This window comes from Pyxicephalus adspersus, chromosome 4 (assembly GCF_032062135.1).
Source record: "Pyxicephalus adspersus chromosome 4, UCB_Pads_2.0, whole genome shotgun sequence".
Classification (NCBI taxonomy): Eukaryota; Metazoa; Chordata; class Amphibia; order Anura; family Pyxicephalidae; genus Pyxicephalus; species Pyxicephalus adspersus.
In genome coordinates this window covers 18,741,534-18,769,150 of record NC_092861.1, presented here as the reverse complement: position 1 = coordinate 18,769,150, position 27,617 = coordinate 18,741,534, and the positions used below count along the sequence as shown (strand labels likewise).

Below are 27,617 nucleotides of genomic sequence, written 5' to 3'. Positions count from 1 at the left end.
ATCATCCAGTATTTATCTAGCGCCAACATATTACACAGCACTTTACAAAGTCCATAGTCATTTCACTAGCCATGTCCCTATCATAGTTATATATCATTAACACAGACTAAGATCAATTTAGGGGAAGCCAAATAACCTATCTGCATGTTTTTGGAATGTAGGAGGAAACCGGAGTACCTGGAGAAAACCCACGGAAACACGCAGAGAAAATGCAAACTCCATGCAGATAGAGTCCTGGCCGAGTACTGGGACCTAGTACTGCAAAGGCCAAAGTGCTAACCTCTGAGCCTCTGTGCGGCTCAATTCAAAAGAAATCTTGTCCTTGAGTCCCCTAGAAGACAAAATGTATATCTCTTTGGTCATTGGTTCCTCTGGTAAAACTTCACACAGGTACAAGTAGTATAAACTTCAATGAAAGTATTCACTGTATAATCAGCAGAAATGTAGCTGGGAATCCATGTGCCCCATAGCAAAAGACTCCTCCAGTCAAGTGCCCTAATGTATAAAATGACCTTTAGCTTATAGTGCTATAGTCCTATGTTATAGTGCTCCCTTTATAGTCCACTCTTTAATAGTGCCCCTGTATAGAGCTTCCCCTTAATGTGCCTCCTGTTAGTGTCCCCATCTCCCTGTATAGCCAGCCATGGAGAATGTTGGTAAGTATTATACTTACCTTGTTCCCGATTGCAGATCCCAAGTTTTAAGTCCCCAGTATCCTGCATCTCTTCTGCTCCCCGCCTCTTGAGTTACCGAACTTGAAGTATCAAGTATACCTGGAAGAACGGGAAGTGTGCTGCCAACTGGGGAAAAATACATTACTTATTGGCACACTAAGCTGCCAGCTTTGCAAAGTGAAGGTAGATATTTGGTGACTCAAGCAATTAATGAGTGGACCTTTTTGCTTCTAGGTCCTCACACCCTTTGGACCCCATAGAAATATCTATGGTTGCTTTAGTGATTACTATACCAATGAACCACAGAATTAAGCTTTACTTATTAAATGTTGCTGACTTCAACACAAAAGTAAAATGTAGAGGTCAGTCTGTAAGCCATAATTCCTGTCTTGTGATCTGTGATGTAAGCAAACTCCCTTCTTCCCAAAGTGCAGGAGGCTTTGTATGTGTATCTAACATGAATCTAAACATGAACATTCAGAGGCTGAGAGAGAGAAATCAGAAAATACCCAGTCTATGTGTATACAAACATGGCTGTTAAAAAATTCCCTAAAACACAGAAAAATACAAACCAACCAACGTCCTCTAGTAACCTGAAAATGCTGCCTCTGGTAAACTGAAATTCCAAGCAATGTTCGCCATACCTGCTCATCACCATAGCATATTAGTCATGTATTTTATAGTGATCTTAAAATGCAGTGTAACATAATCTATATATGTGTGGCTCTTTTCTAAATGTTGTGTGAATCCTGTATGAAAACATTTACTGTAAATCCAGAAAAATAATGTTCTTGTTTGTCTTTTCCAAGACACATATCCATCAATTAAAAAATTCATAAACTCAGTTATTGGAACCTGTTTTTAGGTAATAACCAACTTTAAATGTTTTGAATTTTAGAAAGCTTTCGATGAAGTGTTTGGATCTTGTGGCTCTTGGGTGAAGGTTGTGTGCATATATTGAGAAAACAGTTATAAACGGACCCATACACATGCAACAAGTTATCCAAAAAATTTTATTATCACTTTTTCAAATAAAGATGTTAAGGTTTTAACTGATTGGCTAAATTTCGGGAAATAAATATTGATTTGTGCTAACATTCAATCTGGGAACAAATTACACAGAAACTCTATGCTCTATGTTTGTGCAGTACTTTATTGAGTGTTAAAGACCCTAAAACAAATATTCTGTTGGTCTCTGTGTTTTAGGGTCATTGACCTGTAACATGTTTCTACTTCAATGTCACATCTTACCTTTAAATTGCCTTCTATTCACCTAAAGCACAATCCTTCAAAAGTCATGTGCAATAACATTCTAAAATATTTGCATAGGGCTACTCATGCAAGTGACACTATTTGTCTGGTTCCTGGGGTACCAAAAATACATGAAGGGGGAGAGATTGTATATTTTCTCCACTGAGGAAATGCAAAACTTTTCTTAATGGGCAACTTCTAATCTATGGCCACTAACCATGGTATTACAGTAGCCCACCTCACTATAGATTTTAAAGACATGGAACAGGGGAGGTAATGACCACAACTGCCCTCAGATAATTCTAAGTTCCATAGAAGACATTATGTTTGATTATTCTCATTGCTTTCATTTTCCAGTTCCTGATCTGCCCCCAATCCTTTTAGTATCTATAACTCTTAAATTGCTTTACAAATGAGCCTGCCGGACAACAGGCTAATAGCTATTCTTGCTTCAGCATCACCTGCTATCTGAGTCCACAAAAGAGAGGAAGGTTGCATAGAATTAAATCCCAAACCTGCTGGGCTTTTCCAGAGAAAGCTTTTTATATCTGAGTTGTGCTTGATAAAACTCAGATCATCTTGAAGCACTGATTGGTAATAGACTCACCTTTATATTTGTTGGGCATTGCTATGAGAAGACATTGAGTTTATATGGGAACAAAAAAAAATTGCATGAAGTTGATGTTATATGTTGGGGACCAAATGAATTACATGGAGTTGATGTTTACATTATTAGGGACCAAATGGAGTTGATTTTATATGTTGAGGACTAAAAAAATTACATTTGATGACATGCATTTGATGTAATTACATTACATTACAAGTTGATGTTTCTATTGTTGGGGACCAAAGGAACTCAACAACACCAATGGTGACAAGTTGGGAGTTTCTTCAATCTGATCTAGACTCGTTCTCAGTGAAGCTTGTATAAAATAATGTTATCCTTTCATTACTGGAATGCACCATTATTTCTACCTAATACCTAAATACTGGTATAACACATAACCACATCCTAAGTGTCAGAAGACGCTGAGAGATGGTGAACAATTTCCGTATAATGGATATACATCAGTCATCAATACAAGGGTTCATCTGGGGATATATACAGGAAGATCATGCAGGTTCCCAATCATTATCTCATTTCTTCAGATCTTTCTCAACAAGAGTTGTTAGCCTTTTGATGATACCGTGCCCGACATCAGCATGGACACTCCATGCCTCCACTCAATCATCTTTAAAATCTTACTTCCTGCACTCAGCTTTAAAAGTCGATGAAGTAATCGTGTCATGTCTGTCATGTGCTCATTATGTCTGGAACTTAAACACTTGGAAGAGACCAAGACCTAGGTACCTGGGGATCGTAGCAATACAATGGATTGTGTACACAGGTTCTTCAGATGATATACAACGTTCTCTAAAAAAAAAAATATAACTCGAAAATGTAACTCTTGAAATAGAAAGCAATAAAAATTAATGTGATGGATAATGTAACAGTTATGAATTTTATTAAGCCTTTTAGATGCACAAACATTTAAAGAAGGACTCCAGGCTATTTCAAATATTCCACAGAAGATGAACTCAGGTGTTATGTAAAATATGTTTTTTAAGGGAAGACATAAAAATAGAAATAGTTATAACTTTCATTTATTTGCGTGTAATAGGAGAGCAGTTCACGACTTAAACGCTCATACAGGAGGAAATGTATTCACACGTAGGCCCTTCCAATATGAATTCTTTTACATGGGTCTAATGGCATGAAAATGCAGGGTATAAATCACAACCCCATTTAAATAAAGAACTTCATAAGCACTTAAAAAATATATAATCCTTATAATTGCAATTTTTCTTTTTCCCGTAGGTGCCGGCTTCCCAAATTGCAAAAGTAAGAGTGATAGCACTCTCATGTAGGAGGGAATCCTAGAAGTCAGGAACATGTCCCCTAGATTTCACTGTATTTATTTTTGCTTTTTTTGGATGGACTACTATAAAGTTATCCCAAAGTTATCCCAAGTTATTCCTCCTGCCGACCTGCTGACTCCTTACCCATAGTAAAAAAAACATAAGGGTTAATCGGACTAGTGTTGGTGTTTGAATTCGGGTTGTCCCTATATTCGACCCGAATATGGCTGTTCGAATTCGGATAGACCCGACCCTAAAAAAACAAGATTCGACTGAAAACATACGGATAAAAAAATGTAAAAGAAATGTTAAAAAAAAAATAAAAATATTGTTAAATTAATTTATTCAGTGTTTGTGTTTATTCAACTATTTTTTTTATTTTTTTACAGATTATCCTACAATTACATGATATCTCTTAGGGAGTTCCAGTGCTTGGGTATAGGATTCCTTGAAGGATCATGACATGGGTTCTAGCCAAAAGGAAACTGTGGGTTACAGCATATCAGATTATGCCAGCAGATGTAGCTCTGAAATCAGTTCAGAAAATATTGAATATTTTTCCAAAGGGGAACATGTAAACCATTTTATGGTTGGAAAAAAATACAGTAATCCCTAAGACCTAATACTGCTAATGCTTGCCACAGGCCCCTTTATTTCTATGGGACTGCAATACTCAGAGTTACCACTTTATGCTGCCACAAATTTAACTTTCCCATAGGAATGAATAGGGGTACACAGCTTGCAAAAGCCATTTTTGGAGCCACACAGATGGCTGGATTGGGGCTGAAGGTGAAAATATCAGACATTATGGACAGCACTATGGTATGGGGGAAAATATGTAAAAATATAAAATAAAATAAATATAATAAAAGAGTTCAGTTGTATTTTAAAGCCATATTGCGTCTTTTTTATGCCTTTTTATGTCTTTTTTATTGTATTTTTGTGCCTCAGCAAGGATTAGATGCGCTGGGCTGGCAAGACTGGAGAAGAAAAACTATAATGGGAGACTCTGGGTGATTCAGCAAACCTGGAATGGATTTCTTAAAATATTTTGTTATTACAGGTAGTCAGTCCCCAAGTAAAGGACATCCAACAGACGGATGACTCCTAGATATGAACGGGCTTCCCTACACCGTGGTGTGCAGGGTGGAGGCTTGATGACTTGCAGAAGAAGTCTTTTGGTTATAACTATTTAATGACCAAGTCAAACTCTGCAGTTGTTTCTTTTTGCAAAACAAAGCACAGCTTGCTCCAGAAGTTAATGAATGTCTAGGCTCCATAAAGGTTTTTTTTTTTTTCTTGTTTGTGATTAACTTACAGTGAGGATTTTGTACAGTAACTGACACCACACTACCTAATATTATGTTGAGACAAACATCTGTCCTAATTGCATTTATTAAAATAATGTACCTGTTCCAACATACTAATTCAACTTAAGAACAAACCTACAGTCCTTATCTTGTATGTAACCCGGGGACTACCTGTTTACATTACAATTTGACAATTGTTTGTAATCCTGGACCAGATCTATTCCAGGTTTGCTGTATCACCCAAGTATACATGATAGTGTTTGTAAATCAGGCCTATTGCTTCAATCATCTGTTCTACTCATGTAGTTTTTTAGGAAACTATGTACAACAGTGATACAGAAATAGTCTACTTTTGACATCACTTTCTTGGGTATTTGACAATGCTGCAGTCTAGTACCTTGACCTGGTCACATGCTACCCCATAACTGGGAGCACTGGGTACAGAATCAGTCAGGACCACAATCTGGCCACCATACACATATTTTATCTTTTAATCATCTGTTCTGCTATGTACCCTTATGATATTTTTACCATATGTCAATCACTAGTAATAGCTGATATATATATACGTTTTTTGCGAAGTTATCTGTAATTTATTTGCTTGATTGGGCAACTTCACCTCTCAACCGTCCATACCAAGACACACTTCCTCTAAGTCCTTTATATAGGTTTTAGCAGGAAGGCCTGCCTGTAAATTAGAAAAAATGAAAGTTGTGACACTTCCCAGGAAAGTTCATTTCCTGAATCTTGTAACTTTAAACTGAAATGAGATAATGTGAGTATTGGGTTTTAGGCTTCCAACACAGGACGTGGCCTTAAAACAAAGTTACTTTTCCAAACCACAAAGCCATCCACCTTCGCAGGCTTACCAGCCCTGGCCTTGAGTAAGGGAGTACATAATTCACTACCCACACCATAGAACTGTTATCTGATATTAACATAACTTTCCTCACCACAAGTTCCTTCTACAGCTCTACACACTGGTACAAGGGAAAACCAAAAACATTTTTTCTGCCATTTACCTTGTGCTGTAGACAGGGATGAATACAAGAGTGCCTTATATGAAACTTTCCTGGATGAAAATGTATTTGGTCATTTAGCCCAGTACGCAAAGAAAGACATGTTGAGTTTAACGGGATTGAAGTGTTTTGCTGTCTGTGTACAGGTGAGCAGATTTAAAAAGTCAAATCAAAATCCGAATTGTGTCATTCTTCCTGAAAATATTATGAATCAAATGACACAATACCTTACCTGTCCTGATAGTCAGTTGCATGCTGGTAAAGATATGCAACATTGATTAAAGTGTCCCTGTCGTTATGATAAAAAATTATTCTGCTTGTTAATTAATCATTTTCAAAAAGGAAATAATCTGAAGAGAATGTTTTGTGATTGTCAGATTAACTGCTTTATGAATTTGCCCTTAAATGTTCAACGTGTTCCAAATATATGTATACTGTCAGCTGATCAATCAATGTGTGAGATTGTCAGGGAGTTTACCTAGCTGTGAGCTTCATAGTGGCAATCACCGTGACATTACATGAAGGGTGATTGGAGGAGAACAGAAAAAGGAACCGTTACAGATGGAGTGGGAGAAATAATTCTCAAGAAAAAAAGGCATTTGTGAAATAAAGGTTTTCATTTTAAAAGTTATCCAGACACAAAAGTAAAATAAAAATGGCTGTAAAAAACAGTCAACATTTACCTTTTCCTTTCACCCTTGTGTCAACCCCTATGTTGACCCCTATGTTATTACAGGACAGTAGTGACCTGAGAGAGGAGTGTCTTTTATATTATTTCCCTTGTATAGTTTGGTATTTAAAGCGGAGATCCAGCCTTACCTTCAGTTTTGCACAGAATTTCACTGTGATATTCTCACGTGTCCATTGGAAGCTGCAGCAAACAAGCCCACCCTATTTCCTGACTGAATGTTCAACATAATCTAGCCCTTTTCTCATCAACTGATCCATAATCTTTCAATCCTTGTTAATCCTTTACCTCATTAAATATTGACTGTGTATTATTGACTATGTTGACATGAAGTGCTGCTGGGGTAAGTCCGGGACCACACTAATCATTGTGCCCCATGCAATCTTAGCCAAAAACAAACCCAGCCTATTCAGTACATTGGTACTTGATATAGAAACTAGGAATGGGAGATGCAGGGTTTTTTTTTTAATCATATCTGGATTATTTCAGTAGAATAAAAAAAATACAATTTACCTTTACTTCTGCAAACCCTCCATACCTGGCCTTGATTCCGTCCTGAGCCATGCTGGACTCTTTCTTGGTCCCAGTGCAGAGGAAATGCTGGGCACCTCCCTTCCTTCTTCTGCCTACATCACCCGATCTCTTCCTTCTTCGCCCTACGTCACCAGATCTCTTCCTTCTTCTGCCTACATCACCAGATCTCTTCATTCTTCTGCCTACATCACCAGATCTCTTCCTTCTTCTGCCTACATCACCCGATATCCTTTTTTTTCTGCCTACGTCACCAGATCTCTTCCTTCTTCTGCCTACGTCACCCGATCTTTTCCTTCTTCTGCCTTCATCACCAGATCTCTTCCTTCTTCTGCCTACATCACCCGATCTCTTCCTTCTTCTGCATACATCACCAGATCTCTTCCTTCTTCTGCCTACATCACACCAGATCTCTTCCTTCTTCTGCCTACATCACCCGATCTCTTCCTTCTTCTGCATACATCACCAGATCTCTTCCTTCTTCTGCCTACATCACCCTATCTCTTCCTTCTTCTGCCTACATCACCCTATCTCTTCCTTCTTCTGCCTACATCACCTGATCTTCTCCTTCTTCTGCCTACGTCACCCTATTTCTTCCTTCTTCTGCCTACATCACCAGATCTCTTCCTTCTTCTGCCTACATCACCCGATCTCTTCCTTCCTCTGCCTACATCACCAGATCCCTTCCTTCTTCTGCCTATGTCACCCGATCTTTTCCTTCTGCCTTCATCACCAGATCTCTTCCTTTTTTCTGCCTACGTCACCCTATCTCTTCCTTCTTCTGCCTACATCACCTGATCTTCTCCTTCTTCTGCCTACGTCACCCTATTTCTTCTTTCTTCTGCCTACATCACCCGATCTCTTCCTCCTTCTGCCTACATCACCAGATCTCTTCCTTCTTCTGCCTACATCACCCGATCCCTTCCTTCTTCTGCCTACATCACCAGATCTGTTTCGTCTTCTGCCTACATCACCCAATCTCGCACTACACATGCGTGAGATCAGGTGACGTATCCTACTGTAAATGAAAAAAAAAGAGTGCCGATATCACTGCACATGCGTGAGATAGGAACTTTTTTTTTTACATTGCAGGGAAAAGCCCTTTGGGAATGTGCAGAAGAAGCAGTCCGAAGCCCCCTGGGATACGTGATGTAGGTAAAGGGTTATTTACCCTTTTATATAAAATAACAAGTTTTAAGGGAGCAACACCAAATCTCAAATTCTACATGTTGTATGAAAATTTTCTTTTTTCCTGGGTATTTGTGGAAAATTCCACCAGTGAACTATAGGTGGCATAGGCTATATTGAAGAAGTACCCAACTCTTTACAATTTAGGAAACATAATAAAAACCATCTTGTTTTGTGGTCTGTATAGCTTAAATTAGCGCTGCATAGAAAACAGAACTTTTTTTGCCTTTTTTTTCTAATAATTATATTAATTTTTTTAATTATAATACATGCGGTGGAGCTTGCACAAAAGGGACGTGGGCATTCATGTATGTCCATGGCAGCAAGAAGGTGAAATCCTAACTGTTGGATTTCACATTCTGAACAAAGAAATGCCAAGTGGATATAATCTGATATAATGTTTACTAATGATTTTTATCTTGACCACACTTGTCAATGACACTTTTACTTTGCGATAGCAGAGGCGTGCTTTAATCACAGCTTAATAGCAAAAAAGATCTTTTTGTTAGCCGCTCAGTGAAATCTTTTTTTTTTTTGCATTCATTAATTAAGGTGTATGGAGTACAATTCTGTTTCCCTGCACATTTTTGCAGAGCTCGGATCAGGGGCATAGAAGGTGTAATGGTAGTAATAATTGAGCCTGGAAGCACGAGAACAAAGAGGGGGCCTTAGCTGGAAGTTGGCTGCGAAGCACACAAACAGCTGGCGGAATTATTTTACTCAGATGATCAGAGAGAGAAAAAGGCTATTAGCCTGGCTTTAGAGCAGCAAACATCTTTGTATTTAATAGTGGGAGCCGTGCCTCCCTCACACACCCTGCAAATTTTCCCTTTATTCACTTAATCACACATACTTTTCATGAGAGCCAATCCTATTTTGTCACCCAGCACCGTGTAATTATGGAGGTAATTGGCAGCGAATTCTTCCTCAATACCTGAATCCCAGGTAAAAAGAAATTAAAGCTAACACCTGCCTGCACCATACTACCTTAATGGAGATGACAGAACAATAGCATCCGCATTCACTTTTTTTCTACATTTTTTTCCTTGGACAGCTTGGTATGGGTTTCTTTGATGTGCGTGCCCAATCTCTATGAAAAAAAGTGACCTTTTTTTTATTGCTGCTAAAATAACATCTGCTTTTAAAAAAATATATGGGTTTTTAAGGGGGGGTTCTTATTATTTCTTCTTATTTCTTTTTCAGCTATACAAAGATATATGAAAGAGATCAATTTAGTGTGAGTAATCTTATCAATGCCTGTTCATGTTTTGAATACCCTATTTTTGTCTATAGTTTGTAATTATATACATATATGGGGGGCCGTCATTTGCTCATTATAAATTCTCTGCTTCCTGATTTGCAGTGCTATACAATCGCTGTGATTTACAGCTCATTTTGCGTAAAAGTCGACTGACACATTAAAATCAATGCATCTGTAAATGGCTGATATTCCTAACAGTTATAAAGCATAGGGCTCTATATATAGACAGGGACTCTGACATGACTTGGTGGGAATTTTACAGGTCCACTTGTTTCAATGGCAGTAATTGATTCCAACCAGGGAATGTCAGATTCCCTATATTATATATAGGGCCCATAGAGCGACTTAAAAAAATAGGGAGTTGGAGTTCTCTAGTGTGGCCTTTTTAACCTTTTTTCCCCAGGAGAACTCTTTACATTATTTTTAGGTCTTGGGCAACCATTGCTATAAATAATTAATTGGGTGTCAATGAGATAAATGCTCAATATATTAATGGCAAACTGGAAGAATTTTCAACATACAGTGGTGGTCTGAATTTCACCTTTAAGACTCCGGTGCCATTCAGCTGGGAATATCAGGTGGTGTTGGCTCTAGAATTATCCAGCAAATGGAAGGTCAATCATCCACAACTCAAAGAACCCCTACCAATCCCTGGAGGAACCTTAGGGTTCCACAGAACCCTGATTCAAAATGGCTGCTCTACGGTGTTTTATCTACAACTCTATATATTTAATGCAACACAAATATAGAATATCAAGCTTGTAAAATGTGAACAAACAATCAACAAACAAAACCCAAACCATGCTCTCATAGCATATGTATTATACAAATTAGTCTGCAAATGTATTTTTCTGTTAATAAACTCCCCCAAATAATATATAGAAAATAAATAGATGAAAAATATTCTTTGTAAAAATTTTAAAAAATTTGAATTTTTGGGTGCTTACTGTACCCCCCAATGTCTTCTTCTCCTTCTTTTTCTCCTGTCATCCAGCTACTCCCACCCCAACCATTCTAAATGGAATTTAAGGATTCAGAAATCATGAAGGCTGGAGATCATGATCCTCCATAGATAGATTACAATAAGTGAATGTTCTCACCTTTGCATAGGAATTATATTACTCTTACATGACCATGTGTCATGGGGATAAAAGCCTGAAATACAGCCATCAAATCCAAGGACTGATAAGCTGCAATTATGTTACATTTTTGTCTTAGATTAGCTTTAACTTGGTTAGGCGCCATCTTTACAAATAAATGTATTTCCCATCAACTCTGTCATCTATTTTTTTTTTTAATTTATAGCTTTTCAGTTGCACCTACTGACGGAAATCTTTGCAGCTCTCCATTATACATCCCTATTGTAGATGGCATCTTCACTTCTTTTAGATTGCATACTTCCCTAGTGAACTTCTGTCAAGTGTGGATGCTACTTTCTCCAAATTGGCTACAGCTTTTCCAATATGCTGGTCCCACAGCCTATAAAACACAGACTTTATTATTTTCTATTTTTCAAAAGAACATATGAAAACTGTAAGTTAACTATTTGTTCTGCTGCACCCCTTCCTTATTTTTAGAAATTCTTTACACATTTGTAAGGGAGACATTAAGGTGTTTGGCTCTACTTCTGCCACCATTGTTCCACCACCACAGAAATTCCAGTTGTGTCCAATGAGGAGAATAAAAGTGCTATAAGTCACTTTGTACCAGGATTCAGAAAAAGCTTTGGAAAAAGTTTTGTAGAAGACTGTTCAAAAATCAATGGAGGAGATCCATAACCACAGGTGGGTATCTCCAAGATGTTACCATGTTCCACCCTTTTTTTAAGGGTTATCATGAATGTCTAGTAAATTCCTAAGCATGAGGATGTCAATGAGAAGTGCTTTAGTGGGTTCAATGACTGGACAACAGGTGAGGTTTTTGAAATGGCTGTATTATTGTAGCCATACATTTGTATAGTTGCATATATACCAAAATGCATAATGCAGTAAATCACAGGTCATTGGACATTCCCTGGTAAGAATCAATTATTGCCATTGAAACACATGGGCCTGCAAGATTTCCATAAAAGAATGTTTAAGGGAATGTCTGATTCCCTGTTTTATATAGAGAGCCTATAGTGACCAATCAGAATTCATCTTTCAGCCTTCTTTGGGGATCTGATTGGCTGCTATGGATAACTACATTTAACATGATTGCTGCCCTTTGCAATGATTTGTTAAATAATACGAATATTGCCATTGAACATTCTGCAGCCCTTTCCTGTTTTAGCACATATTATTTCACATATTCACACAACAGTCAGCACATGACGTGCAGGAAGGACTGCCACGGTGTTGAGATAACAGGGCAGTACAGGACTTCGAATATCTGTGCGATTTCTTTTTGGTAGAAATAAAGGCAGTGAAAGGGCTAATTGTAGTTTTTCTTCTCTCTCTTTTTTTTCATTGTAGGCTCTGTTTCCATCTGACCATGTCAAATTCTAACTGACTGTATTGACCATTGACTGGCTGAGCAGAAAATAAAGAATGTGCTGTCAAAACCTTTGCCATTCCCCAGGAAAGTCAGTGTTTCCCTAGCAGAGGGAAAACATGAAGCTCTGTGATTACAAGCTGCCCAGCAGTGTGTCTCCGTCTATTAGAGCGCAGCCAGAGAATGTTTTTCTGCCAGAGGAAAGGGAACAACTGTAACGTGTCTCCATTTCTAGACATATCCCACTCAGCTGAATTGCATACAAACTAATGTGAATTAGGAACGTCAGCACCAGTGGCGAATATGAGGGGGCCCTTGTGCTGAAAGTTGACTTGAACCCCACGCCAACCTACATGACTTCTTCAAAAACACGCCACCCTCTTGCTAGGTTACCAGTCTCGGGAGATTTCTTACTTGTTGTGCTCTTATTTAAATGATTATTTTCTGGGTGTCTAAAGGTAAACTGCAGTAAATAAAAAAACAGATTTCACCCTTCAGGCCCATTCAAGATGAAGTGGTTCTTTTAAAAGACCCATTTCTCACTTTTATCCTTCCTATGTTCCTTTGTTGATTCCAATCCATGTAAAAGCTCTGAGTCAGTTTATGTTGAAGATAAATGGAGTTAATGAGTTAACCATCTTCCCTTTCCCAATTGCCAGTGCTAAGAGTAGCGGCTGGGCCGATCAGCCCAGGGTAATGTATCTTGGAACAGGGGAAGAACATTAGTTTCTTTCCTATACTTACAGGTATCAAGTTTTCATCAGGGCTCTGACACAAGAACGTACAAAGGAACAGGTAGGTATTAGAAGGAGGTTGGTCTGTCTATCTACTCATCACCAAATGGCAAATTTTGTTCATTCGAAAGACATAGCTTACATTCCGATTAGTTTAACTTTCAGTATTGCTAGTTATATTGTACTTATCCTTCTTCCTAATTTTCTTGATTTTCCCATGCTTCCTGGATGTGTTGGGTTGCATATCTCCCTCTGGCCACAGTTGTCTCTTTAGTTGACCATGTGTCCCTATTGAAAGCAGGATTATATAGAGGCCTGTGGAATGAACCACAGCAGCCAGCAGGGACCTGTCACCCAACACACCAATGAGTGTCTAAAGCAACAGGAGCTTTGCAATAGGGCTTCATTTCAACACACTGCCCCTGAAAAGCAGTACTCTTCATCTTCTTCCTCCTTGGGAAGCCTCAAATGAAAGCCACCATCATCAAACTCCCAGGCTAATAGGACAGCCAAATAGCTGTTCAGCTTTGCTGTATGAGAAGTCGCTGCTACAAATGAGCAACCTGGGCAACTAAAAATGACAGCTTCCATCAAAACCTTTCCCTTCACTTTAAAACTAACAGCTAACAACACAAAATGAACTTTGAGATTAAAACCCAACTTTGTGTAAGCTGATGCATTAAATGTATACAATGCTAATCATAGGTACATATCCTTCATCATTATTGTAACTTTTACCTGAAAGTATGTAAAGGTTCTGATTTATCAGGTCATTTTAAATCCAGTAATAGTTAGTCATTTCAACTGGACTGTACCGTTGAAGATGTTTTGCAGTCTTCCAAGTGAAGAACTTATGAAGTTGCCTGAAAAGCTGTTAAACTTCTTCATCACTTCCATATCAAATCCAGACAAATGTTTTTAACTACTACTAGAGCAGTGTTTCTCAACCATGGATCTCTAGGGTTCTTTCAGAGGTTGCTAGTGGTTTATTGGGCAAATGAGCAATTTGTTCTTCTCGGGTCAGTTTACCTGATACCAAGGATCTTTGATATCTATAAGACTGACATACTTCCTACTGGTCAGCAATGTAAATGGCATTGGGCCGAGGTTGATTTTCTGTGAGCTGTGGATATAATAATTATTGAAGAGCTTCCCTGAAGACCTGGAAGTTATTTCATGGGGTTCCCCTGTTAAAAAGCTTAAGAAAAGCTGTACTTACTGAAAGCATGTTTTATAGGTTTGCGGATTCAAATTATTCTTATATACATATACATATGTCATCAGGGTTTACTCAGCATGATACATAACCCCTGTATTCCGAATCATCCCCCTGATGGTCTAAATACCAGATTATACCAGTCTCTGGTTTATTGTAAAGTTTTCAGTGCCTGGATTAATATTGTACAAGTACTGAGGTACCCTGGAGATCCTGGGTTATCTCTACCAGCAAGTCATTTAAAGTACTCTATATCCAAAGCCAGACATTTTTCTTCTACTGTGTTCAGGTATAAAAGTTTCCTTACATTTGTCCTGTGTTACTGTGTCCTGGAGAAGTGAGAGAAAGTCTTTCTAAAATGTGTTCCCTGTTAGGGAACAGCAATGCAAACCTTATAGAAGCTCCATTCCTTCCCATTGCTATCTAAAAAAAATCACATTAAACCCCGAACACTGATATTCCCTCATATGCCCCCCTTTTCATTCGTTAAATGTATAATTGAATGTGTTTTGTTATATCTGTCCAATAAGTGCAAAAAATGACTTCCCGTGCTCTCTGCATTTGCTGACCATCAGTTAGCATTGATCCTAGTGCAGTCTGTAAAGTACAGATATATATTGGGATGAGCAGAGCAGAGAAGAAGGTATTCCAACACTAGTCCTGAACTAGGGTGACAGCATATTGGGCCTTTTTTAATAATGCCCTCCAAGACTGTAGGAGATACACTTTCATCAGTAAAGCTGGGTGATCAAGCAAACCTGATCACCCAGCTTTACTTATGAAAGTGTATCCTCTCCAGCCTTGAAGAACCTTAATAAATCAGGGCCATTATGGGGATACACTGTAGTGTTTAAAAATGTTCACCCTAGTAAAGAAAATGTATTACTGAAAGAATCACCAAGTGAACATGGGGGAAAAAGGCTGGAAATAATAATGTAGTAATAGTAAAACTGACATACCAAAGCACTGGTAAACTGCACTATAATACATTGGTGTTCTTTGAGTTAGACAAAAGCTTACAGATTTGCTTTACCTGTATCTGAAGGTAGTATCATTCTGTAGTCTATGCTGTAAGACAAGGTGTGTAATCACAAGCATGGTTGAATTTACACTTCACTTTGTATTTAATATGTATATTAATAATATTAATATTACAGTATTATATATACTGTATATATTAAGTTATATTTTAAAGGATTTTTTTACAAAGAAGTGGGCTAATATTGTTCCAAAAAATGTTTCAGTGTAGATCCCTTACACAATGACATATTGCACAGTTCAGAGCACTATATAATGTATGGTAACATATTGCAAATATTCAGGTTTAGTATGAGGATATTGGGTGACTCTTCAAAGGGCGTCTTCTCTGAACTATGGTGTCTAATTGTGGTACTGGAGTAATCAATGCCTCTGTGTGTGTTTTTTTTGCTCTGCTCATATTTCGGCCTTCTGCCGCAGCAGAATTTTAAGAGCGGGCTGTTGCCTTTAATCTGCCGTCCATGCAGGATCCCCAGTCTTATGGCGGTCACAGAGCTGGTCATTGTACCACATCAGTCATTTGAACATAGGATACTTGTTACTGACCCTCCATGGCCCACAGCTCAGGTCAGAGGGCATATGATCTCTCATTTGTTTCCTTTGACCTAAAACTCCAAGGCAGATGGCATGTGCCCGAGGGCCACTCACATTTGTGTGTGAGATTTATGTTTGGCAGAGATTGTCTCCCAGACTGACTGCTGGTGGTGTTTACAGTACATCAAATAATGTTGGGATGGGGAACCTTTGCATCCCAAGCTGTTGGACGACAACCTTTCACAGAATGCTTCTGGTCTACAGGGGATTATGAGCCTACCCTGTGCAGATTAGATGAAGTTGTTCTCCAGGCTCAGAAAAGAAGCTATTCATGTACTTTTGGGGACATTTACTGCAATGGTGTGTCTTTATAATAGCAGGGTCCAGGGTAGAGATTTTCTGGACCTTTTCAGTTTTGTAGACCAAAAATTAGAGCCATTGGACCCGACTATTCTTTAGGATAGCTTTGGGCCAATCTAAGACCTTCCCCAAGGCTTCCCCAAGTTCAGAAAGAAAGGAAAGGAGTTTTTATTACTAATACACAGTATTTTTATAGTGCCAACATATTACACAGCACTTTACGAAATCCATAGTCATGTCATTAGCTGTCCCTCAAAGGGGCTCACAATCTAATGTCCCTACCATAGTCATATGTCTTTATTACAGTCCAAGGTCACTTTTGGGGGAAAGCCAATTAATGTAACTGCATGTTTTTGGAATGTGGGAGGAAACCCACGCAGACACGGGGAGAACCTACAAACTCCATGCATATAGTGTCCTGGCTGGGATTCAAACCTGGGACCTAGTGCTTCAATGGCCAGAATAGGCAAGATAGCTTCCCATGCCTTTTATACTGAGCCACCGTGGGCCTGATTTTTTAACTAAAACATGCTTGCAAAAAATGGTCCAATTTGTACTGATTTGGAGAACCTGGGTGATCGAAGGGCTGACTGCCACCGCCATAGATGTAAATTGATTCTTCCTGCAAATTCTTTTAGACATTTGCAAATGTTTTTTACAAACAGTTTTACAAAAGTATTAAAAGAACTGCTGGGCTTTTGCACTCACTTGTGGTTACTACCTGTTACCATTCCCAGGCAACTAATATTTATAATAATATTTGACATCAGGGAGCCCAGGGTTGGTAAAAGTTGCAGAAAATACTGCTAGTATGTGTTCAGTTGGACATGTCAGTTCAGTACGATGAATCAGTGAGAGCTGTAGCCTGCAGTCTTTGCAATAAAAGGAAACTCCATTAGTGTAAAGAAAAATAATCAACGCACCCTTGCTAAGTAAATGATACTCTTTATATTGCGCTAGTATTTTAACACACTTCATTGGCAACCATTCCCAACATAGACAATTGTGACCTGTGACAATTCTCTCATCAATCTTAAAATAAATATGGCACGTGTAGGGGGATCTTTTCATTTGCAGGGACACTCGTCACCCAGTCATGCACTGCTTACACCGGGTGACGTGAACAGAATCCAGAAGAAGAAGAAAGAAGTTGGCCACACCTGCTGTTCCATCCATGTTTGAAAGAATAGATAGAAAGATCGCACCAGGGACTGTGCGGGACCTACTAGACTCAATATAAAGGGATTTAAGGCTTTTTAACAGTAATGGTAAGTGTTTTTTTTTAAATTCCATTTTAAAAAAAATCATATTTTTCAATCTGAAAAGAGTACAGGTTGTTTTATGCAATCCAAGCTACTTGTAAAGGCCAAAAATTCTATAGCCAAATATGTGCTGCAACAGTTCACTGTCACTGAGACCATCCATTTGAGCTTTAGGGGATCCTCCAAGCATTTAAACAATTTGTGTATTTTCAATGTTGCCTTCAAAGCCACATGATTTTTTGGCTTGACCACCATGGTAGTGCCTAGCTTCCCATGCCGTTTTACAAATCACTGCCTAATATACAAAAAATAGGCCATACTTTACCATGATTTGCATAGACTTCAAAGGGGTCACAGAATTTTGAACAAGAATCAAACTTGGATTGATTAGTCCATTACAAATCTGCTTATATGTTTCTTTCCCTGGTTCATCCTTCCTCCCATCAACATACTCCCCCCCACACATTCTTCCTTTTAAATTGAACTACTTATTTTTAAATGCATACTGTAAGTTAGACACACTGGTTCCTTGTGCTTCTGTATATAATGACTGGTGGGGGGCAATGGGTACATAACATTCTGCCTTGGTACTTTCTTCCAAAAGCCCTCAGTCTTTATGCAGGCTAAGGAAACATTATGCAAATATCCAAATATCCTAATGGGTGGTCATTCTGTAGAGGGGCATCCTAGGGAGCACCCATTCTAAACTGCAGTGAATTAGAGGGGTGGGACAGTCAGGGTGGAGAAGAAGGGGCTATATGATTCAGGATAAACTGCAGTATTAACATAGGATTTCTTTATCTGATTTGCTGCAGTTTCTCATGCACACTGAGGGAGGCTCAAAGTGTGGAATGAAATCACAGTAAGCAATTTCAATACAGGATTTGTTACTGTTCATCTATGCCAGACTTAAAGGAATGGAGGAATTCATCTTTAAATTGGCTGAGTTTTAAAATACATTGTATTTTATGTATATACAAATGAAATGTATCAACGTGTTAAATGCATCAGTCTTTATTTTCTTTTTTGTTGAACTAGGTAACATATTTCCAACTGCCTGCAATTGCTCTTTAAGTTAAACACATTCACATATTTACCTATAAAAAAATATTTAACAAAAGTTTTGTATGTATTTACTTTATTTTTCCTTTTGCAGTTTGACGGCTATAAAAAGGGTAAATGTGTTTTATGTGCGATCGAAAAAGCTATTTTGGTAGAAAATATTAAGAGAACATTGGCATATTAATATTAGGCATCCATTTCTCATTAAAGTAGCTCTACGGTTGCTTGAATTGTTTTTCCATGGTCCCCAAAGTCACATAAAGTACGGCAGGGCAAGAAGTATTTCACTATTTTGTACATTGAGCTCTGGGATTTTTTACTATTACCTAATGTTTCCATACTGGGTTACTGTAACAGCACTATAAATGGCACCTTTCATGAGCCAGCTCTCAGGGCAAAGGACTTTATTTTTGCAGCATGCTGGTGGAATCCCTTTTTTCTCAGAAAATATCCCTTCTGTCTGGGAACTTTCACAAAAGCTGGATTTTCCAACACACTGATTGTATATAGGAAACCCATACGCAAGAATGAAAAAAACTTGAGAGTTTTCATTGCCCTGAAAATTAGGAGGTTTGAGAGAAATTTGGCCAACAAATGAAACGCATTGGAGTCAAGGAAGGGGTACAAGGGGGTTTTACTGGCTCTTGTAAACTGATCACCAGGGTTAGTTAAACCATTCGATTGCAGTGATGCTAGCACAATGTAACAAGGTTAAAATGCTACTTTATGTCTGGAGGTGATGTAAATAGGACTTTTAATGACATAGGGCCTGATTTATTAAAGCTCCCCAAGACTGAAGAAGAGAGACTATCATGGGTGAGCCTGGGTGATCCAGTAAACCTGGAATAGATCTGGTCCAAGATTGAAAACATTTGCCATCTAACAGCAAAATAAATCCAATAGCAAATAATAAATCCATTTCAGGTCTGTTGGATCGGATAGGTTATCCCATTACAGTCTATCGTCTCCAGCTTTAATAATACCAGGCCCATGATTTCTTGCTCTGCTAACGGCTAGCTCTTCATCTTTCCCCATGAAACAGGCTGTAGGTTTTTTCTCCTACTCCTTACAACGCAGAACTATTGGACTTGCAATGTAGGGATGATGTCAATGCCTGTGACCAGCGTATGGTACAGGCTGTAGGAGATCGGTCACACGAAGGTGGAGCTTAGGAAGGATCGGGAAGGTAAAAAAAGTGCTATTTATATCACCTCAATACATAAATAAACATTTAAAGTGGAACTAAACTCACCTCTCCCCATACCATCACTTTCATTTGGCAGTCACTGGTAGTTGTCTCCTAATGGTATACACTTTTTTACAGAACACTTTAAAAGTCAGAAATGACTGACTGGTTCACTTTAATGTAATGTAGGTTTGTGGACACCTAACTATGGAACTGACGGATCCATATTTTTTTATTATTGAAGTCATCCACCCTATTATTTAGCAGCACATTTATATTTATGATAATGATGATATAATGAATGATACTGTTGAATTGTTTGATTTTGGGTTGAGTCATAGAGCTTAAGCTACGTACACACGTCCAATGGTTCTCATCCGATAATCGGCTCAGGGCTGATATGAGTCGAGACTCTGGCGTGTGTACAGCACCCGTAGTTCGAACGACCATCCTGGCTGATCTACGGATGATGGACGACGAATGATCCTAATGCAAGGGAAAGGGAAGATCGCGCAGCAGGGTGCCGCTCCGTCGTTCTTCCCCTCCCCTCTCCATAGAGCAGAGGGGCGCTGTATGTACAGCACTCATTCATGCACTGTGCAGTCCTTTGTCGTTGGAAAGGATCGTGAAAGATCCTTACCAACGACAATAATTGCAGGTGTGTATGCAGCCTAAGTTTAAGTGACACCAATGATCTTTTTGGTTATCTGTAAGGGTGACATTTTTCCTACTGGCCAGCAATGTTAGAGGCATTATTCTTGCCAACACCTATTATAATGTATTGTAAGCTCTGGATATAGTAATTATAGTGGAGGTTCCCTGAATATTATTTAAGGGTTCCATCATGATAAAAAGGATGAGAAAGGCTTCTCTTTAGTGTCCTGAGCGATGTGAGAATGTAAGCCCAGTCACAGAATGGGCAGACCTTAGGTGATATGAGTACCACTCTTTGCATCTTTCTGCTGGCAGCTCAGTATGACATGCTGATTCATCTCCATCACAATCTAGGATTACAAGTGTGTTGAATGCCCCTGCAAGATGTGCTTTTTATTAATATGTATTTAAAAATGCTAAGCAGTATCATTTTTATTCAGACCCCTATCTGTCAGCTGTCAACCACTCCCTGACACCCTTCTCAAACTACAATACTCAACCATAGGGGATGAGAACCACTTTGGTTGAGCTAAAGTTGAGGGTGGTTGAAACACCATTCTTCTTGCAGAATAGGAAAAGGAATTGTGTGGCCAGAAGCTACCAGGAACTGCATTGCTTTCCACCGCAACCACTGTTGCATGCACAAAAAGGTTCCCAACTGCTTTCATTCAGTTGAAAAGGAGCGGCTGGGTGCGTGGTTCAGTCTGTGGTAGAACTCTGGGATCAGCTGCAAGTCTGAAATTTCCCTTAAAGTTTTGGAATTCTATTTATTGGGGCTTTATCCATTGCTGATTACTTAGTAGCAGAAGAAGAGAAAAATAAAAGCAGTTTACACATTTTTTCAATTTGTTGTACTTTGCATCACATTTGACATTTGCTGGCACAAGAGGACCCTTAGTGCACTCTATGCACTTCTTTTTGAATCTTTTCTATACATGTCGAACTTTGGTAAAATTTGAATTAGCTATGGACATTCTGCACTGTTGTCAGCCACTTGGACCTTCCTATAGACTGCTGCTGTGTATTAACACTGGAACACTGACCATCTGTCTTGGCAGATGGCCCAATGAGGCCATAGTTTTGTAAGCTGTAAGACGCCCTTGATCCTGAGTGCTGCTACTGGTCTCATGGGGATAAAAAAAAGTTTACAATTCTCAATATTTAAAGGTAAAAAAGAATGTGCTATGGCTATTGTATTAAATTTGTATTTTTTCAATAATGCGTAAACTTTCACTTTGAAAGTGAATCCCATTTATTAAACTTTTAAACCCTTTAGCACTTCTGAGAATATTTTTTTGCACATTATAAATAATGGTTAACGCAAACAAAAGTTATTAAGATTCATATGCATTAATGTTACTACAATAACACTTACCTGTGTTCATTAGCACCAGCATTTACTATTCATTTTCTGCCATGGTTCTAGTGCAAATAAAAAAACTTTCAAGGAACCTGGTTGAGATAGGCAAAAGAGACTTTTTTTTTGTCATTATAAAAAATGATGCCTATTGAATTTGTAGGTCAATGCATAGTTTTTGGATGTGCAGTTAGCCAGGCCCCCAACATGATTCATTCCATAAATTATATTAAAATATCTAATTATATCTAAAATATCTAATATATTGTAAGCTCTTCTGGGCAGGGTCATCACCTCCTGTGTAACTGTCTGTATCTGACTGTCATTTGCAACCCTTACTTAATGTACAGTCCTCCGTAATATGTTGGTGCTATATAAATATTGTTTATTAATAATAGTAATAATAATATTAAATTACAGAATACACAATTTCTGGGCTAGGAACTTCCTAAAAGCCTACTAAGGTATAATGGAACAAACCAAGATCTCAATAATATTAACAATGTGTCTCTCAGTTCTTGTGACTTACAATATTAAATTTGACCAAGTGTGCAAGGAACTACATTTTAAAGCAATGATGTACTGAATGCAAACAGCAGTTGTTTTGGTATTTGGATCATAAGCTATAGGTTTGTATGATTGCAAAGTTGGGTTAGTTTCAAATTGGCAGTCAAAAACTGCATGGTTAACAGCTCCCAGGCACCTCTTTTCAAATGCTATGTGGTCTTACGTGTCATCTGCAGGGTTTGTCAAAAGCTTTCTTGTACAGTTCTTCCTTTAGAGCAGTGCTTTCTAGAGCAGAATTTTTTTTTTGAAATTTGTAGGTCTTCAGGGAACCCCTGGTATATTTATTATATCCACAGTTCACAGTACATTAGTGTTGTGGTCAATAGGAAGAATGCTTCTTACATTGCTGACCAATGGGACGTTTGTCACCCTTACAGATAGCCAAAAAGATCATTGGTGTCAATTAAACTGACTTGAGAATCACAAATTGTTCAAGGAACCTCTAGCAACTCCTGGAAGATCCCTAGGGATCCAAAAATCCCTGGTTAAGAAACACTGCTCCATAGCAGTGGTCCCCAATCTTTTTGGAGCTTGTGGACCACTAATCTCACGGACTCCGGACTGCCCATGCCTGGGGAGCCCTGTGTCACTCAAAGGGTAAGAAACTTCCCCTAAGAGTGATGTCATGATCCCAGAACCCACCCACTCTTCCATCACAGGTCTGAGCCAGGGACACAACCCGCCCGCCGCCCTGAGCCTGCGATACATACGGGAGACATGGTCTGCAGCTTTGGCTGGTGCAGTCCCAAAGCTCTTTCTTCCGACCCCGCTGGGGGGTGCACCAGCCAGAGCCGCGACCCACCTGTCAGACGGGGATTTGGGACCCCTGCTTTAGAGGACATAAAGCATCTGCATGGCCAGAAGTGACTTTATGCTTTAAGGATCCACTGCACCCAAGTGCAAACATATGCTTAAAATGGTTCCCAACTGCTTCAATTCAGTTGATTTGAGCAACTGAGAGCCTAAGGAGGGACCCTGCAGTCAACCACTTTCCTGAAGTCATAGGAACCCAAAGTGGACACTAATATGCTAACATTAACCAAAGGGGCACCTTTCCTATTATTGAATTGAATAACATATATCAAATTATGGTATTCAAGTCACTCAGCATGTTGATATTAGCAATTCTGCAAATATATATACAGTATATATTGGTTGAAATAGCTATCTCTACTTCTCATGGTAAAAACATATAATTTATTTTAAAAAGGCTGGTGCAGATTAGCATTCAAATGTATTGCTCTCAAACATCTCCTTGATGCCTGGTATGAGTGACTAAATTGTGCAAAAAAAATGATGTTTTTACTCGGTTGGCCTAATGTTGGACACTTCATGTATCATCAGGACTGCAAATGTTTATTAGGTTACTAAGTGCAATTGGAGGAAACAAACTAGGGGAGCAATAGGGGTATTAAAAGCATCCAGAGACTATATATATATGAGCGTTAAAGGCAGCCTGTGCAAAATGATAAATAGAAGCTTATTAGATTTCCGACTACCCTATGTAGCTCCATAAAACACAGATTATGTTGATACTGCTGTTTTCATAGTTTACTTTGTACTACTTTAACAAACATCAATATTATAGCTCCTTGTACATTGTAATCATTACAGAACTAGAAGAAGAGGAATGCTTAGGGTGTGACCCACCCAGTTTAAAAACAATAGTGATGTCAAGTCTTCATTCTCTGGTGCTATTAAGACTCCTAGCATCTTAATTCCCTGGAAGTAGGTTCTTTTTAGCTTTGTTGCAGCTTGCCAAAAGATTTGGAAAGTCTAAGGAGAAATGCCTTGGATCTTTGTAGATTGTTTCAGCCTGGCTTTAAAAGATTTGATGTTGAATTCTGACTGCCACATTTTCTCTGCCAAATACAGCTCTCCGGAGTGGGACATGTTGCCGGAAAGCAGGTGTGTCACCTACAAAGCATCAGGCTATGTTTTTGAGCCCAGGCTTGATAAAATCTAATAAATTAATATATAGAAGGTGCCTGCTGATTCCAGGAACAATCCCAGTTGTCCAGATGAAAAGTAAAAGAGCCCTAAATATATAAGTTTTGGAACATAAGGTTACATTTGCATCATCTACCATTGGCTCACCACAATTGTATTGAATTTAATGTTAAAATGTAATAAATACAAAAAGCTCCTCCTTACCCTTATTTGATATCCCCTACTCTTAAACTCCTCCATATTTATCCTTTGCTGTATGTGTTTCATGCTTTCCTTTTTTAGATGTCTTCAGGCCAGCTACATGACGTGTTTGGTCTTCATCCCATTTGCCTCTTCTCTGGATGAGAGTGGTCTTCTCCTAATAAAAATATCAGTGAAGATGTCATGGCATCAGTGTCTTGATTTGCTTCGATATTCCTTTTTTGTTAAACCTTTTTTATTTTTTTAAAAAGGGGCTGTGATGATGCCCCCTTAGGCAATGGGACCATAATGCCCTGCATTCTTAGTATGTCCCCAGTCTTTTTAGGACATTCGTATTTACATATCTCTGTTTATTACAAGCAGAGTTTCAGTGGCAAGTAAAATATCTGTGAGTTTTTTTTTTGGAGGGGGGCATTTTCCTCTGAGTTACCACCAGGACTGAGCCATACCATGTAGAGGGCTCTGTATTTAGGGAACTGGTGACTGGTTACTTCTAGTTAAGCAATAGTTTGTTTTTTTTTTGCACTTAATAGAGATATCGCAGCTGTAACACTGCTAAAAGGATTGCACTTTTTTCAGCCTACCTTGGATTTTTCATTACTATATTATATAATGGATCTAAAGGTCCATCTGGTTGACCCAGTTTGTGCTTTCCACTGAAGGAGCAATAGCACAGGGTCATCCCTGAACTCTTCCTTTTTGCAAGCAAGTTCCATGTTAGGCTGCCAAGAACAATGCAAAGATAATACAGCCCTAATGGGCTGTACAATAAATAGGAGGGGAGATACGTAGTTGTGGGAAGTAGTTACAGTTTCAAAAGACAGAAGAGAATGGGTAAGCAAGTTTGAAAAAAAGGGTTTGTTCTTTTAAATGAGTAGAAAGTAGGAGCAAGCCGAATAGGACAAGGAAGACCAATCCAAAGAGTTGGGGCAGCTCTAGAAAAGTCTTGGAGCTGTGTGGAAGTTAGTAGTAGGTCATTGCAGGAGCAAAGAGAGCTTTCTTCTTATTAAAAAGCTCACCTCTTAGATTGTAAGCTCCTCTCCTCCTCCTGTGTCACTGTCTGAAACTGTCTGTCATTTGCAACTCCTATTTAATGTACAACCCTGTAATATGATGGTGCTATATAAATACTGTTTATTAATATTATTTATTATTTTATATATATATATATATATATATATATATATACAAACACACTAAATAAGGCTATACAAATAAATAAAACATCAGTTTATAGTTTTATCAGTTTATAATTTGTAATCCTAAAATAAAATGCACCAAAAAACATTTTATTCTTCTTTAAGCGTCTAAGCTTCTCTATTGATTTTATATCCTCCCATTCAGCTTCAAAGCCAGAACACGTAGCTTATTAGGAAAAGCCATTGAGTTTGTGTCCATTTGCTGTGTGTATTTCCTTTAAAACGTTAAACAAAGCCTGGAGAACACACACTGAACTAATTAAGTGGTTGGGTCCTAAGAAGTAAAAATTTCAATAGAGACCCTTATCTTGCTGTTAAGCAGAATTGCATCTAGATAACAAGCTGTTGAAATGAAAGCAATTAGACAGTTGGACACACACAGTAAAGATGTGCTTAGAGACTTTGCTTTAAGAAAAATATGTTTATTTTCAAACTGGGAATTTTATATATATATTACATTCTTGTTTCTCATTTGACATATTTTGTGACTTTTCAATTACCAACTGTAGATCCTATCTTCAATAGCTTCGTCTAAATCAGAGAAAGCAGCCTATGCTCTTCTTTAAAGGACACTTGCCACGTGTTATATTGATGTACACATTCCCATGAAAGATGGGGGAAGTAGAAAATCAAGCCATTCAACCAGGACATGGGCTTTTTGCATAGACAGGAGCAAAGCGAATTTAGAACAAATTGGCCACCAGAAATCCAAGTATATTATCTACTTTTAACAATCTTTCCTTTGGTGTGACAGATGTACTTTAAAGCTAAACTCCAGACGTATATAGACTAAACAAATTAATGCAGTTCTGGAGTCATTAATACTTTTTTAATGCAGGCAATTTATGTACATGAATTTGACTTGATATAGCAATCCCCTATAAATTAAATCTCAAAACTTCACAAGGAACTACAAGCAAAGTGCTGATAGGATGAGCAGAATGACACAGAGGTGAGTTCATTAGATTAGAGTAAAAGTTGTTAATTTTACAAAAAAGTTGCAGAGAAAAAATAGATCCTCTGCCCTGTCATATAGGACTGTGCTGAATGGTGACGCCAGGTAAATATCCAAAATCTTTAAATAAAAACTTACATCTTTTAGCACATATATGTATTCATCTTTGTTAAATTTTCTTGGAGTTCAGCTTTTTAGGGTAAAATCAGTAACAGGACACACAGAGATTGTTTTTTGATTACTGGGGCAATAATTGATTCATACGGGTGGATTCTGTGTTAAAGAAATGAGAATAAACATAATATTGTTCCAGTATCTACTGACTCTTTAATAGAATTACACAAAATATGTGTTGGCACCAAGGGGCCCTGCCAATCCGGTGTGCTGTAAACTGCTTTGGTAGCGCAGTTGCGGCTCCTGCCTTTGTATGGCCCCCATCATCCTGCTATGGTGGCCAACTATCCTGCCTACCCATTGGCCCTGACCATCAGCATATATTTGTACTGGTACTGGTAAAAATGCAAAGGGAAATCCAAACACCAACATTTTACTGGTGAAAGTTGGTGCATTTGTACCTAAATTTCAACCTATTTTTGAAGATTATTACTGGTTTAAATATTGTGAGAGAATACCCTTAAAGTAGGGGTAGTTAGCATTAGGCTGTGTACACACTTGTGATCATTTCCAGTGACAAAAGAGCCACTGATAAATGAATGAGTACTATACACTGTGCCATTCCATTGAAAGGAGAAAGGGGAGAATGAGCGAATGGCACCTTGCTGTTCTCTTCTCCATTGACTGGTACAGTTGTTGTTCTCCATTTGTTGTTCATAGATCCGTACTGTACACGTCAGTTTCTTGCCCAAGGCAAGCCCAATCCTTCGTAGCTGTCAAGAATCATCTCCTGTTTGTGTATAGCCGTGAACTTTTTCCCACAACACTTCCATGCAAGGGTCTACAAGTACAGGTAGTCCCCGAGTTAGGGACATCTGATAAATAGATGACTCCTGGATACAAACTGGGCTTCCTTGCTTGCTCGAGTGCAGGAT

At 38.5% G+C, this 27,617-nt stretch overlaps 1 long non-coding RNA gene across 2 annotated transcripts; it reads left to right on the top strand.

Moving 5' to 3' along the window:
* Positions 1 to 6,092: 6,092 nt before the first annotated feature.
* LOC140329989 (uncharacterized) lies at positions 6,093 to 12,788 on the top strand. Of its 2 annotated transcripts, none has more exons than XR_011920551.1 (3): positions 6,093 to 6,299; positions 9,764 to 9,797; positions 12,275 to 12,788. It is a non-coding gene; the product is annotated as an uncharacterized lncRNA (long non-coding RNA). The 2 variants fall into 2 exon arrangements; XR_011920552.1 differs by lacking the exon at positions 12,275 to 12,788 and adding an exon at positions 11,399 to 11,588.
* The last annotated feature ends 14,829 nt before the right edge of the window (positions 12,789 to 27,617 follow it).